The sequence below is a fragment of the Anas platyrhynchos genome, chromosome 14, assembly GCF_047663525.1.
Source record: "Anas platyrhynchos isolate ZD024472 breed Pekin duck chromosome 14, IASCAAS_PekinDuck_T2T, whole genome shotgun sequence".
Taxonomy (NCBI): domain Eukaryota; kingdom Metazoa; phylum Chordata; class Aves; order Anseriformes; family Anatidae; genus Anas; species Anas platyrhynchos.
In genome coordinates, this window is record NC_092600.1 from 14060942 (window position 1) to 14079378 (window position 18437).

The window sequence follows — 18437 nt, forward strand, 5'->3', positions numbered from 1 at the left end:
CTCGCTGTGGCTGTGTGGATGGAGCAGGTACTGCTGGGGACAGTGGGACATGGGCTGCATGCAGCAGTGAGAGCATCTCCTGGCAGCCATTTCATCCCCATGCTGGGCAGCACCTCTCAACTCTGTTATCCCCCAGGAGATGAACCAATTGCTTTCAGTGCTGCTTTTCCTTCTACCTGTAGGCTTAGTTTTGACTCTTTGGCAAGGCCCCTTTTAGCCTTGCCGTGGGAAATCCCTGTGGCCGATGCATCCTCTGTGATGAGGCTGATGGTCCAGCTGCTGGGAAAAGGGGAATATTTGCAGGGGGTAGCCTGGGGAGCTCCAGGAGGTGTGAAGGAAAATGCTGCTGCTGCTGCCAGTTCTCTGGCCATGTGATGATGTTGTGTGGCTGTTCCCGTGTACTGTAAGACTGTTGCCTCTTATGGAGAAAACCCTTCCTGCTCTGTTCCGTTATCATCAAAACCAGCTTTGCTTGGGTGCACTAAACCCCCCTACCAAGGGGTATGTGCACTACATATAGGCTGTATGTATGGTATAGATGCTTGCATAAAATACCCTGTTAAAACACACTTCCTATGTTCATGGAACACCTTTGCATCCTTTGAAACAAAAAGTCTGATAGTATCTTGAAAATACATACAGCATATTGATTTCACAACCAGAAGGCTGCTCTCAGGAGCATCACTGCAGACGGCTGTAGTTTTGGGAAGAGGGATGCATGTTCTGGGGTGTGAACAAGTGAATGTGTCGGTTGTTGGAGCTGCCCAGCAGCTTACTGCTTTTCATGTACCACGTTTGTACCTGACCGTGTCGTTAGGTCTGGCGTTTTTAGCTCTGTTGATGTAGTGGGCTCATGTATGAGGGCAAGTACTGTTACTGACCTGTAACGGTACGAAACTCCAACAGAGATGTGAATCTTTGGAAAAAACATCCAGAATGACACACGTTCTGCTGGGCCAAAGAATTCCATGTATTCAAACATGATATTTTGTCTTTTGTTGTGGCAAGGACCTGCCTTTCGTTGTGCTGTTGAACCGTCATCAAAGCCTGGAAATCAGAGTGACATTCCAGTGGAAACCTTTGTAATGCTGCAGCAGAGAAACTTAAATTCAAAGCAGGTCTGTGGACTTGGCATCTCTGGTAATAACAATACAATATGTGCTGAAAGCCGGTCTTGAAGCAGACGGGAACAGGGATTGTGCTTCTGTGGTGAGGAACGAGACCTGCTCTAATGATTTATTCGGTTCTCAATAGAGGGAAATTGTACTGAAAGTTGTAGGGTTCTCCAGGAAGCGACTGTTTCATATTTCAGCGAAACTCTCCAATGAGCTGGAAGAGCGTTTAAAATGGTTTCAAGGAAGATAAATGTTTGTGTGTATTATCTCTAAGTATGGAGATAAACACAGTTGTTCTACACAAATATTGGTTTGACCTCAGATTATTTCATTAGCAGTAGCGCGTAGGGCCGATTACATGCCTTGGAAAGCAGCTGCTGGCTCCTCTGAGCATCTGAAGCTTGTCGTGGGGGCTGCTGCTGGTAGCACACCTTGCCTTTCAGCCTGGCAGGAGAGAGCTCAGATCTTGCTCTCACTTCTCACTGGCAGAGAAACAGGTACCTCATCTGCTCTAGCAGAAATCGTAACGCGATTCAGCATGGTCAAAGAGAAGAGCAGCATTTTGCAAATGTGAATAATAGCTTGCAGGCCTGCTTCTGGGGGCTTGGCTCAGGTGTGGTGCTCCGTGATGGTGAGTGTGTGCAGGCAGCGGGGGCTGGAGCCTCCCCTGTCAGCTAATGCCTGTCGGTGCACAAGGCAGAGAACTGGAGGCACTGCCACCATCTGTGGTCGTGCACAGCAGCAGCAAAAGGTCCTCGCCTCCGAGCTACCCTGAATGTACTCAGGTAGGTGCCCTCTAACCTGGTAGTCCAGCGCTGGTGGCAGGTGATGAACGGATACCTGCGTAATTCCAGAATTTATTGTGGAGCGAAGTGCATTGCACATGGGTGTACGTGCACACCCTCATCCTTGGCAGGCACCAAAAGAGCAGCAGGGGCTGCACTGGCGCTGCGGGGTCGCTCCTTTGCCAGCACCCCCAGCACAGGTACCGCTGTGCGTGCCTGCAGCCTGCGGGTCTGACAGGGCCCTGCACAAAGGGGATGTGCTTTAAAGCTGTGTGTGTGTGTGTGTGTGTGTGTGTATATATAGCCTTGTGATTGTGTAGCTCTTCTTGAGTGCCATGTGTTGGCACGGCATCCGTAGACCATGGCTGTTGTACGTTGATGTGGAGCATCCTTGCCTTAGGGGAAGGCACTGCTGGTTTTGCCGTAGCAGTGTGTGTTTTCACATCAGTCCCAACAGCTTGTGTTTTTAGTGTTCGCAGCCCTAGGTTCATCCCTTTCCGACCACAGAAGCAGCCCCCGCAGCGTGCCAGCAGCGTGCCGTGATGTCCCATGGGGGCCCTGCTCTCCGTGGGGTAGGGGGCCACGAGCTGGCTTTACAAGGAGACCCGCCTGGATTTTGGCAGCTGGCCACGGTGCCCAGGGAATGATGCAGCCGTGGGTCGTGGCAGAAGGTGCTGGCTGTATCTTCACTGGTTCTTTGGTAATACAGAGCAAAGTGAGACGGGTTTCCATGCTGTCTAAGCAGGTGGCTTTCAGTGTCTGTTAGCAGTGAATCATGACAAAGCCACCCACCAGGCAGAGCGCCTTCAGAATTCCTTAAAATGTCCTTAAAGGAAGGTGTTCCCATGGATGCTGCAGAAATGTAAGTACAAGAATTAGCCTTGAACATTTTTTTGTCCACCACTTCCTTGTAGTTTTAAATGAAGCTTTTGTCTCTTGGATAATGTCAGCAGTTCCTGAAACTCACAGAGTTGTCCCGTAATCAGGAGGTGCGTTCTGTGCTGTGGTCTTGAGAGCTTACAGAGCATATCTTTCTGAAGTAGAGACTTCCTACCAACAGAAAAAGATGTTTGATGACATGATGCAGACATTAAAGGGGCTTTTTAGAAATACTAACTATTGTCACCATATGTTCTTTTTTTTTTTTAAACAAACTTTCTTGCCATTCCTGGGGGCTGGGAGACAGAGTATGTACTGACTTCGTATTTTAGTCTGTCAGTAAATACTGGTGGTGAAGCTGAGATATTAAAATACAAAATGTTGTTTTGGCATTGTTGGCATTTCGGGGCATGAAGTCTGTTTGTGTTGGGTTATTTGGCAAAACAAAAAGATGCAATGTTGTTCAGAACAGAGAGCTGCTTTCAGACCCAGAGCTGAAACTTGTTTTGTGGCAGTAGCTGTTTTGTAGGGGTTTGGAGCAGAGTGGGAATGGGGAGGCTATAGCACCGAACTTACATTTTTCAGAAAGGCAAATTTTGGTAGGTCTTCCTCCCAGGTGTTCCACATCCTGAGCTGTCCTTTGGGATCTCTGTCACCACCAGCATGGCACAGGGAGTCACCTGCTCTCAATTCTTCATCTGCCTTCTCTTTGGCTGTAATAAGAGCTAGAAGTTGCTGAACAATTTAATATAGCCAAATGTTAGAGGCAATACTGTGAAAAACGTGATGTGAAAAGAGCCTTCTGACTGTGTTTGTGTTCTAGCTCCTTATTTGTGTTTTAGCTCCTTACCAAGAGTCGGCAGCACCAGCGCTTGTGGTAGGCTGCATTGACCAGGACTCCAGGAAGACCATTTCTGAAGTTCAGGTCACCTGTACCCTTTCTGTTCACCACTGAAGGAGGCAGATGCCAGCTGACGATGTGCCTCAAGCATTGTAGCTTTGAGTTATAAAGGGAATAATGCTGGCAGTGCAATTGAGAGAGAATATTCCTCTTTTTTACCTGTTGCCCCTTGCCCTTTTTTGGCTCTTCCGGGCTTTGCCTCATGTACTGGGCTCTGCTCTGCTCATTGCATCTTTTGCTGTTCATGCAGTAGGAAAGGATATGTAGCTGTCTATTCTTTCTAAGGCAGGGCCTTCTAATTCAGTCTTAAAACACTGTTTTACCATCATTCACTTTAATTTTTTATTGTCTTTTCCCATTACTTTCAAAATCAAACCTAGAGGTAATTGCATAGGAAGGCCAGGGGGTTATTCCAGCTTTGCATGGCTTGGGAAGTGTGCTTTATTACTTTATTTCTACGCATGTCAGTAAGTAGTTACAACTGTTTAGTCTCTTCTTATCATAAACATTTCAGTGCAAGTACCTGGGTCTTGTTCTGTGCTTTTACGGTGCCAGTACGTGCGGTAGTAAGCCCCCGTAGACATTTGAAAGCTACCTTCAAATGCAGCGTAAGCCGTTAAAACTCAGAGGACCAAGGTGTGCCAGAAATTTAATTTAATGAGATTTTACACAGGAAGTTAGAAAAAAGCTGGACTAACATGGCATTTACCTGCTGTAAAACCAAGTTTCTTTAGGACTTCAAATCCTTTTTTGTTTTCTTTTTAACCCCTCACCAAGCGCTAAGTTTTGGATGCAAAGCATATTCTGTCTGCTCAGCCTTCTGAGTGCATGGCTTGAAACAATGAAACCCAGCGTGTCTCTTGGTACCTGTGAATGGATATTCCTGTGCTCAATCCCAATATGCTTCAAGTGGAGCACTGAGTCCTTCACCCCAACACGGACAGCTCACTGGGGTCACCGTCTTCAGTGCCACGAGGTGTTGTGGGTGCCAGGTATGTCTGTGGGCTTCGTGTCAGCATGTTTAGGTGAGAAAAATCCAGTGGGGGCACTCTGAACATGCAGTCCCACAGCCACACGTTTTGGGAAGTAGCAAGAGTACATCAGGAAAGCAGTGGTAGGTGTTTGCCTTGTTCTTATCCTCGCCCCTATAGGTGCTACAAGAGCAAATACTTCACGTGGGGAGAGGATCCTTGGTCAGGCTGTTGCTCTTATCTTCATCTGCTGAAAACAAGATTGTTCTTCTCAGCTATTCTTTCTGAATTTCAGAGGGTTGACAGACAAGTGATTTAAGAGTTGTTTGTTTTTTTTTCCTTCTTTTTTTTGTTAAAGAAAAATGCATTTCAGAGAAGGCGATTGAACAATACTTCTGCCAGTTGCCTTTCAACTTTGCCATTTCTAGCGTTCAGGTGTAAGGGTTACATTTCTTGTTAGAGCCTGCAAGTAGCAGTACAATCTCACATGCCTATTTCCTCTGCTTTCAGAGCTGTATTACGAGCATTTACAGTGTGTGACAGGGATGTACTTCTGCAGGGAATCTCCAGAATTTGATGGGATGGCAGTTGTCTCAAACAAAAACAGTTTAAAACTTCCCTGAGAATACATCACGCAGCTCTTAATCTGAGTTTGTTTGCAGCTGGCAATGCTGTGGCCATGCGTTTAGGGGCAGATGGTCCAAACTTGCTAGGTGGGCATCTCGGTACTTTTTTCCAACATGAAATGGATGAAACATGTATGTATGAAAGCAGCCCCTTCTTATTCTGTGGATTTTTGGGCCCTCTGCAGCTTCCTTTCCTTTATCCCACCTGCTGGGATAGGATGTACCGACCTGTACCTGTCAAGGTCCATGTGATTTGGTGCCAGTGCTTGGGGCAGTGAAGGGCTCCATGTGGTGCATGAGGACTGCCCAGGGCCCGCTGCAGCCACACACAGCAAGGGCTCGATGGGGGCTGGTGGGCACGGTTTGGCTGGGGCAGCAGCGAGGAGATGCTGGCACCTTGGGGCCCTGGGCAGGAGGAGCACACCCAGCCGGTTCCTGCAGTCCTGTGGCAGCTTTCATCACCTTTCCATCCAGGTTCGACCTCCGGGCAGGTCGGTCACAGCGCCACAGTCTGCATGATCCCTTGGGCTTTGCTGCTGTTGGTGGTTCCTACCATTGTGAGCCAATTCCACCAGCATTGGCTTGTTGATCCATACAGAAGCTTCAAAACTGGACTTTCAAAAGCAGCGTCAGGCATCGCCCCCAGGCAGAACCTGGCTAAAGCTCGGAGCTGGTGCCTGGAGCCGGAGCCCAGCGCCTGCAGGCAGAACGGGCCCCGGGTGGTGGAGCCAGCGCCGGGACTCGAGTCGACCTGCAGAGAGTCACCATCTGCCCGGAACTAATTCGACTTAAGTTTTTTCCTCTGGATTTGTCTGGTAATACCAGCAGAATGTTGCAGTATTTGGCCAGCCATAAAACAGAAACGCTAAACAGCCTGAAAAATATTTTAGCCTGCTACTGAGATTAAAGCAAGCCCCAGATAGCTATATAGCTGTCAGGCAAATCAAAGCGTGTCACGGTGCGTTGCGAGGGAAGATGGACTGGGGCTGTTCAACGAGCTCCAAATGCTGCCTCAAAGTTTCCAGCGTGGGTGCGCAGGACCCTTCACCGGGAAGATGGATAAGGGCCAGGTGGAGGAGAGCGATGAAGACGTACGGCGCAGCCAGCTCCTCTGACACAGCGCGACCCCTCGCAGGGGTCCGCAGCCTCGGCTCTTCACTTCAGCTGCAAACAGGAAAAACGCTGAAGTGCAAATGAGAAATATAAACTGAGACCATTATTGATTGGGAAAATGCAGTCCCCGCGCTGCATGAGTCATGTAATCCACAATGCTTTTCAAGCTTAATTTGAGAGAAGCAGAGGTGCATGGAGGATGGTTTCAATTTCCAAGCAGTGCTTTTTGACCACTCATGCTTTTGAAAAGTAAAAAGAATATCTTGGCTCAGGAATGAACGCGAAGCAGAGGTATTCTGCTCTTGGCCCGTTGCCTGCTCACCCTCTTGAAGCAGAACTTATGTATTGTGATGGAAACATAACAGCGTGTCCTGCCAAAGAGCAGGCCATCCGTACCGGAGCCTGCAAGCTGAGGAGTTATAGCTGCAAGTAGAAAAGTTGGACCAAATGGAATCAAAGAGGTTGGATTCTGGATAAATAGGCAATTTGGGGTTACACCTAATATTTTTTAAATAGAAAAAAAGCTTTTGACTCAGTGGGGTTCCTGTTGAGATGAAAGCATCCTGGAAATGCTCATTGGAAAAGAGGCTAAGTCTGGTTTTGAGGCCAAATGCACTTCTTCAGAGGATCTGTGGTTGGATTTTAACCATGAACCTTACACTCTGAGTGTGTTCTCGCACACCTTCCCTTCCACTGGCACAGAACCTTCAGCTTTAATAAATATTCTCCCAGTGTTACTCTCTTGTAAATAAGGTTGCTCTGAAGTTTAAAAGCCAGATTTAATCCAGAGTACTGTGACATGGTTAGAAAATAGCCACTTGTGCAATAGTTCACTCAGATCTTGGTCAAATTCTAGACCAGGCAGTTTATATTCTTATTTGTTGCATCTTCATTTGCAGGGGAAGAGGATGTATCAGAGAGTTGCCACAAGATGTGTGCTCTCTTAGGATGTGCAGGTTGCAAAGCACATGCTTAAACTGGGTATGTGGCCCTTCTGGACCTGGCAGTCCTTGCTCATCTTCAGCACTAGCATGTGGAAAACACTGGAAATGAGGACTGTAGGTTTCTCTGTTGGATCTACCTCAATATCAAAATTCTGTTGTATCCAATAGAAAATGAAAGAAACCAATTGTTATGGGGTAGGTTTTGCAATTTGTAAAACTGGTTTGCATCAGAATTATAACTTCAGTGAGTTCATGTGCTACCAGGAGAAAAGAGGTTTAATTCTCAAAGTTCCCAGTGGTTAGTTGTGATGGTAGCGTGATTGTACCAGGGGGAAGGAGCTACAGTCACCAGTTCTAGCCCCAGCACAGAAGAGAGGTTTCTTCCAGCCTGAATCTAAAAATACAAGGTTTGGATTAACCAGGACTGAAGTTACAGAGTGAGGGGGGTAACGTGTGTAAATAATGAGGAAAGGTGAAACAAGTGTAGAGGAAGAGATACATGGGCTAGGAAACCCATTCATCAGTGAGTAAAGGCACAAAGCTTAGCAAGAGAAACATGCACGAGGCAGGAAAGAAAGGGATTTATGCGTAGAAGAGTTGCAAGTGTAAGAAATGCTAAGAATAACAGCAAAACTATTCAGCGAGGGAATTTTATTGGAGAAAATGAGAACGTTTACATAACAGGATGATTATTCCTCTTAAGGGAACAAAGATCAAGCCAAAAAAACAAGCGTGCTGACTAATATTCTGTCTTCCCTACGGAGGTTTTGGCAAGTTGTAATCAGCCCCCTGGTATTTTCTGTGTCTTCGCAGTGGCAGAAGCGCTTTAACATCGCCAGTGAGCTGCAGCATCTAATATAAATGGGAAGAGGAGGCAAGGAGGAAAACAACAGCAGTGTTTTGGTTCCTTTTGTCAGGCCAGTGCAGGTGATGCAGGCTTTGAGAACGAGTCGTTGTGTGGCATCGGGATTTACCTCCAAGAGCCTGGGCTGGAGAGTTTGGCCGGGGAGCTGCCGGGTGAGTGGGGAAACCGGGCCCTGCTCTGGCTCATGCTGTGTGCTCCTGCTGGAAGGGGCTCAGCCCCCAAGGTAGTGCACGGGCAGGGAAGGATGTCTGGGTTGGGCTGGATTTAATGTGCCTGCTGGAGGCAGAGACACCCAAGGTAGTGTGCTGGAGTGTGTTGTGCTGGGCACCTGAGTGCCTGTGGTGGGATCACTTACTCCGTGCTGTGAAGCAGGGAGTACTGATACAGCCAGAGAAAGATCAATTGCAAACCAGACTGCTGATTTTGTATGATACAGCCATTTGGTTTTGAGCGGATTTTGAGCCGTGTAAATAACTGGAATTATGTGAGGAGCATTGAAATAATGCATGTGAGCCCCTGGGACTGCTGAGCCCCCTGGCTGAGGGGTAGGCTCAAGACTTCGCGTGGTCTGTCACCCTCATGTACACAACCAGCTGCTTCTATCTGAAGTACTGAACAAGTGCCATATTTTGGAGAGGGGCTGGTTGTTGTGCACAGGAGCCTTCTTTGCTGAGAGCCAGGGACCAGGCTCGGAGCCTGGTGGCACTCATCGAGCAGGTGAGCAGCAACACCATGGCCATCGCAAAGTGGAAAGCCAAGGAACCGTGCTGCAGCTGCTGGTGGGGTTTAAACCCCCTAAAGGTTGTCTGTCTGTATTCGAGGGATGTTTAGTGGGAGCTATGAAGCTTGTCATGTGGGATTGGTAAGGGCAGGACCACTTGGAAGCATCAAGGGTAAGATAAGGGAAAGGTAACAGAAAGCATGAGCCTTGTGAATGCCTTCAGGGCAGGCTCTGCCTGCGTATCTTCAAGAAATGAGACACCGTGCGAGTTTATCCTTGAGGAAGAGCTACAGAATTCATTCCTGTCAGGTTATAAAAGAGTTTAAAAAATGCCATGAACTTGACATAAAGTTAGCAATTTGGGGAATCTACTGTTAAAAAGTATAAAGTGCTATAAAACTTCCTTTGTTTCAGGAGAGAGCTATGGAAATGCAACAAGATTCACAAGTCATTCATCTAAGGCTGCGGACTGGTGTGTAGGTTTGTGCAGCGAGAACATTAATATCTGTTAAATTCCCCAAATTAACTTAAACATTCCAGAGAAGGGATGTAATTCCCCATTGTGTAAGGAAGGAATTTACCCCTCCCCCAGATTTTCTGCTTTCCAGGGACTCGACAAAACCAGCAGTACCAAGCCGACCTTTTTCCCTGGTAGTAATCTGCTCCAGATTGGCAGTGGCTGAAGCAGAGACCAGCAGAGGGCTTCGTGTGATGGGGCCGAAGGGGCCGGTGGCTGTCAGGTTGGTTCCCATGGGGTATGTCTGCACCAGGCTGGCAGCCCCAGGCACCCCCTGAAGAGGCTGGAGTTTAAGCTTGTGCCGTGGTTCTTGGTTTGTGGCACATTATTCCCTTCTTAGGGGAGCAAAACTTATAGGCTTCTTGGACGAATTAGGAGAGATGTATTACTGTGCTGAGATATGCTTATTAATTTATTAGGGCTCTTCCAGCATTAGCCTTTAGCTTGCGCCTTGGCTTTTTGACTTTGTACTTGATAACGTTGCTGCCACAGAAAACTTTTTGTGCTAAGGAGAAAAGAAACCTTTAGGCTGCATCCTCAATTACCAATAAAACCTGTGTATGTTCTGTGATGCCTGGCTGCTTTGAGGCACATCCCAAAAAGCTGTTGGTAGTGGCTTTTCCCTGCTGTTCCCAGCCACAGGGGAAGAAATGCCGTGCTGTCAGGAACCTTGCTCAGGATGCTGGAGAGCAGGTAGAGATTTCCAGGAGCCTGGGTGCATTCTGTACGGGGAGGAGGGTTTGGACATGTCCTTCACTTTGGGGACAGTTTGTGTGTGGTTCGGCCAAGTGTCTATCAGAAGACAAAGCTGGAGAGTGGGCTGTGCGTGCAGCAAAGCAGAGTGAGCGAAGGAGAGAAAGGCACCAAGGGGAACTTGACTCATGAAAGGAGTGGAACAAACCTGCCCAGTGTACCTGGCTTCATGCTCAGCCCCTAAGATGGTCAGCGGTGCCATCTTGTGTTAAGTGAGTGGTATTTGGGGGAAAAGTTGGATACGGTTGCTGAAAACACCTGGGGAACAGGAGTTGGAAGAGCTGGTGAGATTCGTGGTGTGAGATGAGAGCAGGGAAGCCCTTAGGTCACTGGGGCAGAGGATGCCCAGCTATCACAACAAAAAGATCTGTGCAATTTGGACACTGCTTGTGCACTAGGTTTACAGGTATTTAGCAGTGGGTTTTCTGCTTATATTATGCACATTTCTCGTTACAAATACAAAAATGAAATGAAACCGTATTTTTTCTATTACGGGAAAACTTCTCAGTGGAAACGGCTCGAGCATCCTTCTGTGAGTAGAACCTTCTTTGTGAATATCTGCAGAGCTGCAGTGGTGAGAGCAGCAGAATGCAGGAGCTCAGCCCCCTGCGCTGTCGCTGCGGCTCTCAGCTCTGTTTGCCGTGTTCATTGCTGGCCGGCCCTTCGCTGAGACACGTGGGGCCGTGCGAGTCATGCAGGCAGCTCCGTGCCTGTGATCAAGTGGTTGTGACCTTACAAATGAAGCTAATCGATGTCACGTGCTTAAGTTTCCTTACCAAATTATTTGTCCCAATTGAAGGATAAGAGGAAAGTGATTGAAACCACATTTTTGCAGACAGTCATATCTGCAGAAAGAGAGCTCAGACCCGTCCGAGCATTTCTTCCTGAAAGGCGAGCTGAGTGGCTCTTCTAATTAAGGCTGTTGGAAGCGAGGTGGCTTTCTAAAATTCATGTCCTGAGAAAGATGGCCAGTACTTATTTAGTGGTTTCAGAATAGCTACAAGGGATTTTTGTGCCTATAAGCAAGTTACACTTCTTATCATGTAGTATGCAATTCAGGAAAGCCCAAGAATTTGAACAGAATTTTTGGATGGGGTTTTGTAACCAATCTCTGCCTCTGTTGCTGAAAATAGAAAAGGACTTGATTAGAAGCATTTAAGGTTTTTTATAGTAACCAAGATAATTTTCAGTAGAACCACTGTTTTTTGTTGTTGCAGCCATTGACCAAGTCAAAACCACGTAGCTGGATAATTTTTAACTCAGTCATCAAGCAATCATTGTTTGGGGTCTCTCGACCTCAGATGGAGATTTGAAGGCTGATTCCCATAATAACGCTCAGCCTGGCAGCTTCCCAAAGGCAGACCTGCTCAGCGAGGCTTCGGCATGTGACATTGTGCACTGAGGTCTGACTTGGGGCAGATGGGCTCATGGTTCATGTGTAAATCTCTGTGCACTGAAGCCTGACTCGAGTGCATAAAGCACTTTGTGGAATAAAACCTTGGGGAACACATCTGACCTTCATATAACCAGGTCCCTGGGAAATCTGCAAAACAGAGCCCTGCAGATGACTGGGGGGTTTAGGTTAAGTGGTGTTCTGGCCATGAAAGTTTAACTGCAATAACTGTACAGGGAAGACAGCTTAGGCTGTAGAAGAAGTGGCAAAATCCCCCAAAGATGCTGTAGGATCTGTGTAAGTAACATTTCTGAGTACAGAGGATTACACTGTATGCAGAAATTTCTGTAGATACAATACCAAGTTGAAAAACAAATACATTGGTGGGACTAGCCTCTTTGGGGCGCCAGCAAAATAGGATGTGGACAATGAGTAAAAAGGTAATTAAACCGAATAATGTTGGCATAGTAGAGTATTGCTACTACCATATAAATTGTAGGCTTCTGTGAATTCTCTTGGAAAAGAAGAGGGTGTTACTGCTAACCCAGCAGTTGTATCCATTTGTTCTCCCCAAAACGTAGACTTGAAAAGTTTGATTTGCTGTGACATATTTAATATAATTCAAACCCAAATGGGCTAATTTGGGGGTATACAAAGTAACCAGATATGGTGTAAGGAAAGGTGTTGGAGACGCAGAGACACGGGCATTTTGCAGGATGTGGCCATCTCTACGTGTGGAACAGCAGAGCATCTTCCTGCAGCCCCCCGGCAGAAGGTGCTGGCAGCGCTCCCTTCGGCAGGGCACCTGCAGTCCCCTTCTGCCCGCATACCCGCAGGCGCTGAGCCGCAGCCTGAGCAGGACTCAAACTCCAAGTTTCCAGAGTTTGCATAGCTGAGTTTCTACCTCATGCCCCCGATGAGCTCTTCAAGACAGAGTAATTCCAGGTCAGTGCTATTCCTCCCTCCCGTCCGGAGCAGCGTGGCAGTGCTCCAGCTCTTCCCCGCTCTCCCGGGGGATCCGCGCGCCCCGGTGCCGGGCTCCAGCTCCCCGGGCTGGGTGCCAGGGCTTGGCGCAGGGCCGCCTGCGCTCGGGGTACGGCTGCAGCAGCAGCTCTTCCAAAACACAAACACGCCTCTGGGGAATGCCCCGGTCAGCTGCAAGAGCCGCAGCGGAGATGGTATTCCAGTAACGTCACTCTGGCTGCTAGCCATTTCAGCGGATGATTTATTATTTTCTATACGAATCTGCTTTTAAAGCTTCTCATATAGTGTTACGGATGATATCATTCAGTGTTAAGTACTTACAAGATCTGTTTCAACTTTTGAATGTATGCAGAGATACGGTCTTGGCAGTCATAATACTCGGTCCTCTCTGTTTATTGCTAAGGACATGCAGCCTAGACCTCTCCCTCGTTACACTGTGAAGAGAAATCATTTTCTTTATAATTTGAAATTACAATTTGTGTTCCCCTTCCCTCTATCTGAATATATCCAGGAATGGAGACGCAGCCCATTGAATGTTTTCTCGTGCACGACTGCAAGCAGTGCAGCAGTACAGGCAGTGGGGCTGGAGCCTTGCACGGCGCTGTGACTGTGCGCAGTGGGCACGGGGAGGAAGGGGGCAGCATGCCTGGAGAAGCTCAGTCCATGCGGTTGGCATGTGAGAGGTGAATTACTGACCTGGAGAGCAAGGATGAGAAATCATCTCTCAAAAAAAAAAATGCCTTGGAGCCTTTCGGGGTGGCTCCGGGTGCTGCGTGGATGTGCTCCCGACCCCAGCGCTGTGCCAGCTGGTGCCAAGGTGTGTGTGCAGCTCTCACTGATCCCTCATGCAGAAGAAATGAATCGTGCCAACCTGAGGGTGGAAGCTGTTCCATGTCTGCTTGTCCTCCGCTTCGTTAGGAGCTTCCCTTCTGAGAACAGGTTGCAGTCACAGTTCTTTGTTGACCTGCACTTGGGGAAGGGCTTTGCAGCCCTTTTGCTGGTAAGGGCAGTAATTAAAAAAATAGAGAGAAGTTTTCATTGAATTCCTGCCTTTGCTGTCAGCTTGTATGAAGACACGGTGGTCAGTGCAGTACCACCACCAGATGTGCATCCAGCGGGGTGTGTAGTGGAGTTGATTTTTATTTTATTTTTTTCTTTTCATATAGAACAAGGAGTTAAAAGAGCAAGGGTTTTGCAGATAGGTGTCTGGAGAAAGTCTTGAGCACCACTATTCCTTGGATGATCCGCTTTCAATTCCTGCAACAGTAACCAAAAGCTAAGAAGCTGAAATATTAGGTCGAGCCTGCCTGTGTGTCTTATGTTAGTCTGCACAGTATAGATTTGCTAATGAAGGGGAGTCACAAGGATCATTACTTATGCAAGATCTCAGGAAAGATTAATGGCTGTATATCCAGCTCTTCTCATAGTCCATTAATCTTCACTGCGGTTAATGAGTCTTTATTGATTCTGTCAGGTAGGGTAATTTCCATTTCTTTCATCGAGGCATGTTAAATACATGCTTATCTACTTTTTTTTTTTTTTTTTTCCAGTTACCTCTTCACTTGTCTGATCAGGTCTGGAAAAAAAAAACAAAAAACAGGCCAGGATTGTCATTAATGGATTCAGTGGCGTGGGCAGAGCTGCTCTGTCACATTTTGCTGATAGAAAATGAATCCAACAGAAATAAGCATTGTTTCCCTTGCATTGCCACCTTGAAATATGTCTCAGCACAGGCTCCCTGCAGTACTGGTGCTGGCACAAGGACAGGGGCCTGAGCAGAAATCTCCGTGAAGCCCCCTGCAGAAGGGAGGCCAGAAGTAGAGTCATGAGTTCAAGCACAATACTGGACTGGTAAAAGGGTATTTCTACTATTTTTTGGCAAAAAGAACACAGAGTGATTATTATTATTTTTATTTTACCAAGTATTTTGTGTGAAAGCTGTTGGTGAAAATCTTCCTGCCCTTGGTGACTTTCAGAGCCCGCTTAGGTTACACAGAAGCTCTCCTTCCCTGCAGTTCCATTCTGGGTTGCGTCTCCCCAGAAGAGCCCAAGACTGTTGTGGCAAAGAAGAGGATTTGGAGACTTTCAAGTGAGAGTGGAGGAGGAAGCAGCTGGTACAGTGACACAGCATTATTGAAAGTTGTGTGGTTTTATACCTTGGAAAGAGCTGGCTTGAGAAAGCTGTGAGAAAAAAATTTCCTGTATAATTCGGCGTTGAATAATCTAATTACTTCTTCACATTTCTGAAACATTGCACTTCAGTCAATCAAAAATTGCAACCTGTTGGTTTCATGAGTCACAAGCAGAGAAGAAGGTGTACTTCTGATAGAAGGGCCTGTGCCTGGATCATCCCTAATAAATGCCAAGCACTTGTCAGGCATGATTGAAGCACTCTAAACTGCAGATGTTAAATCCCATGTGCTGTATTACAGGCAGCATTGCTCAACGTGGCCAACAAAAACCAAAGCTGTAAGAAGCCTGCCTAGAAACCACCAGTTGCTCTTGTCTTCTGGGGGAGCAGCATTGCATTTTCTGTTTGGTAAAGTGATGACTGTGCTAACAAATAATAGTATCTTTGAAATAGCAAACTGAGCATGTGTCATGCCTTTGAAGGACACATGTTGAAATGGAGGGCGATTACTTCCAGATAATCTAGCACATTCGTTTATGTCAGTACCTTCAGTTTGTCTCGGAAACTTGCTGATAGGGGCATTTTGAGATTCAAAACAAAACAAACCAGAAACAAAAGAAGCTCGGCATATTGTTCCGATGAAGTGAAGACTCTTCTGGATGTGTGTGCGTTGCACTGGATTGATCATGGAAGCCCTGGGATGCACCAGCATCTTCAGGCTCCTCGTCTGCACCGCTGCCCCAGGCGATAACAGATGGGAGCAGAAGCACGTGGCACAGTGATGCTCCCCTTCCCCTGAGTCCAGCACAAGGCTACACACCTTGGACTTCTTCCATCCACGACCCAAATGAATCTTCTATGTAGTGGCACTTTAAAAGCCCCATCAGAGCTGAAAACCTTACAGTGATCCCATGTAACCGGCTTCTGCTTGAGGACTCAGGTGTTCATTGTGGGACTGCCCCCTGGGGCTTCCTTTCTGGTAACTCAGGGCAGTTGTTACCCTCCAGGCTGGCCTCGTATCAACAGAGCAAGTAAGGGGAAAAGCCGTAGGAGTCCAACCGAGGCTGGGTTATGCCACTTACGGGGGTAGCAGCTAGTTCTGTTAATGTCATTTGGGCTTAAGCAGAAGAAAGTGCCACCCTGGGAAAATAGGGCTGGGCTGCGGGGAGCAAAGGCTGTGTGAGGGGCTCTGCACCCAAGGCTGCCTTCTTGCTTGCTGACTGACTAATAAAACCAACGCTTTGCTGGTTAGTCTTGCAGAAGTAGCTAATGAAGCCCCAGTGCCTCGTGTTGGTGGTGATGCTCCCAGCTGATAGAGGCGTGTGCTGGAGCAAGCAGTGGGTACCAGCCCTGGTTTCCATGGTGCCACCTATCCTGATCGACGCTGCTGTCATGAAAACTCAGCAGAGGCTCCACAGGCAGACTGAAATAAGGTGGGGGAACATGTCACGTGAAGGGGCCTTTGTGTTCTTTGTGTAGTTTGGGAGTGTCATTGCTACTTAGTGTTCCAGGCCATTATATTTTTTAATAGGTCATTATTTTTGGACAGCACAAAACAAACTGCAAGTGCATCTGACCTGAAAAGTAGTTCAGGAGGCTGCTTGGTAGACAGAACCATCTCTAACCTGGTCACAAATGGTGTGAGGGGGTGTGTGGCAGAGGCTGGAGGTGACACAGACCCTGTGAGACATCCAGGCTAGCCGAGGTGCGATACACTGCAGGGACTGAGCCTGACTGAATTTAAGAAGAGATTGGACTGTGCGCTTAGTCACATGGTCTGAACTTTTGGGTAGACCTGTGCGGTGTCAAGAGTTGGACTTGATGATCCTTAAGGGTCCCTTCCAACTCAGGATATTCTATGATTCTATGATTCTATGACTGCGCACGCTAACAGGATGCTTGCGAATGTGGGCTCTGTGATTCTGTGTCCATGCTGCGGTGGTTGTTTGTACTCATCAGGTTAATCACACTCATCTGTGCCCCTGCGGCTGCTGCATCTTGATGTAGCTGTGTTGGCTTGACTGCAGGAGCAGCGCTGGGCAGGGCAGGAGCTGGCTGGCAGCCGGCAGCCCCGTGTCCTGCCTTCAGTCCCCTGCTGCTCCTCGGTGCTGGAGGCAGGCAGCACCGCCCTGAGCTCTCTCTGCCCCTCTCAGAGCCAAGGCACAGGAGTAGCTCTGGATGCCAGAGCCTCAATTTCTTCTTCCAAATAGCGTTCGGCTGCAGAAATTAACTTGAGAAAAATCCATCTCCATCCGAGGAACATGTACACATCTGGACGAGTAGTTACGAAGATTAATGTAATGCACGGGGTCAGAATTCCCACTGACATTTACTCAGTTTGTCCAAACAAGTTAGTGGAAACCTCCTGTGAATATGAACTGTACTCTGCAGCGCTGTGCAGGCATTTAACATCTTGGATGCCAGTTTCCTCGCAGGCACATCTGTAAGTCTTGGTCTTTAATTGCTTTAAAATATAATACTGGGAGCAAAAAATCATATAGATGATGTGTCACTTCTAAGACTAACTAAAGCAAAACAAGCAGCAATGAAGTTCTCCCTGTCTTTGGACTTAAAAATCAGTCCTAATGCAGCCAGGTTTTCAATGAAGATGGAAAATGCCTGCCAGACTGAAACATTTTTTTTTGCATTAGTGATCAATGCCTAAAATAATGCTGAGATGCAACGGTAGCTGTGTAGGATTCACGGGAAGGTGACAGCTTCTTGAAGCACAGGCACTGACTCTGGCAGCCGAGCCAAAAGAGGTTTGATGCTGAACGGTAACTGCTGGGCCCCCCAGCTGGCCGTAGTTCTGATCAGGACCTCCCAAAGATACCCTTGGCTCCGTCAGGATGGTGAGCATGGTAAAAATGAGGCGTTGTGGGGCTCCTATGAACAAGGCATGTGCATCGGTCTCAGTGTGCGGGTTTGAACTCAGCTGCCCTAAGGATGAGTATTTGGAAGCAATGTGATATTTGCCATACTACAAAATCAAGAAATGTGAGGTTTTTAGTGTGGTAACTCCCTCCCAGTCCTCCCCAGCATAGGGTGTGCTGTTACCCCAGTACTAGCTGTGTGACACAGCCCTTAAATGAATGTGTGTGTGCTATGGCCTGATGTGGTTTTCTCCATATGGCAAGAAGTTGTTTGGTCAGAGAGCACCCTCATACTGGTGTAATTCCAGGCGTGTTGCTGGTTTTACTAGCGTAATGATGATAATTGATGTTTTAAAACCGGTAAGGTCACTGATCACTGACTGCTACGTTTATTTGGCAGCCAGCTCAGCAGTATGAACAATTAACACAAAATGAAGCAAAAATGTCCTGTCCTGCTCCCTGGCCCGATAGCAGACTGGGTGCCTCGTTGAAACACGATGCTGTTCACACGACTCCTTTGTCACAGCGTTTGGTGATTATGCTCTCTAGCCAGGTGGGCTGTGCAGCAGTGTAGGAGGGGGTCACACCTGAGCCACGTAGCCAAACTCTAAATTTCTGACACTGCAGGTTTGGTCATGATGAGTTCATCACGCTGTTTGCTACTATTATCCCCTTTTTTTCTTTGGATGTGTGCAGGTTCACAGAGCGAAGGTATCAGTGGCCGTAAGGAATGCAGGTCCCCTTTACCAGTTGTTCTGCCAGCCTTGAATGTTTGTCAGGTATTTCAGACAGGAAAGTTCAGGGAGCTTTTCCTCAGTGTGGTGCAAATCCTGCTGCTAAGAAAGGAGCCCAGGAAGATAACCTGC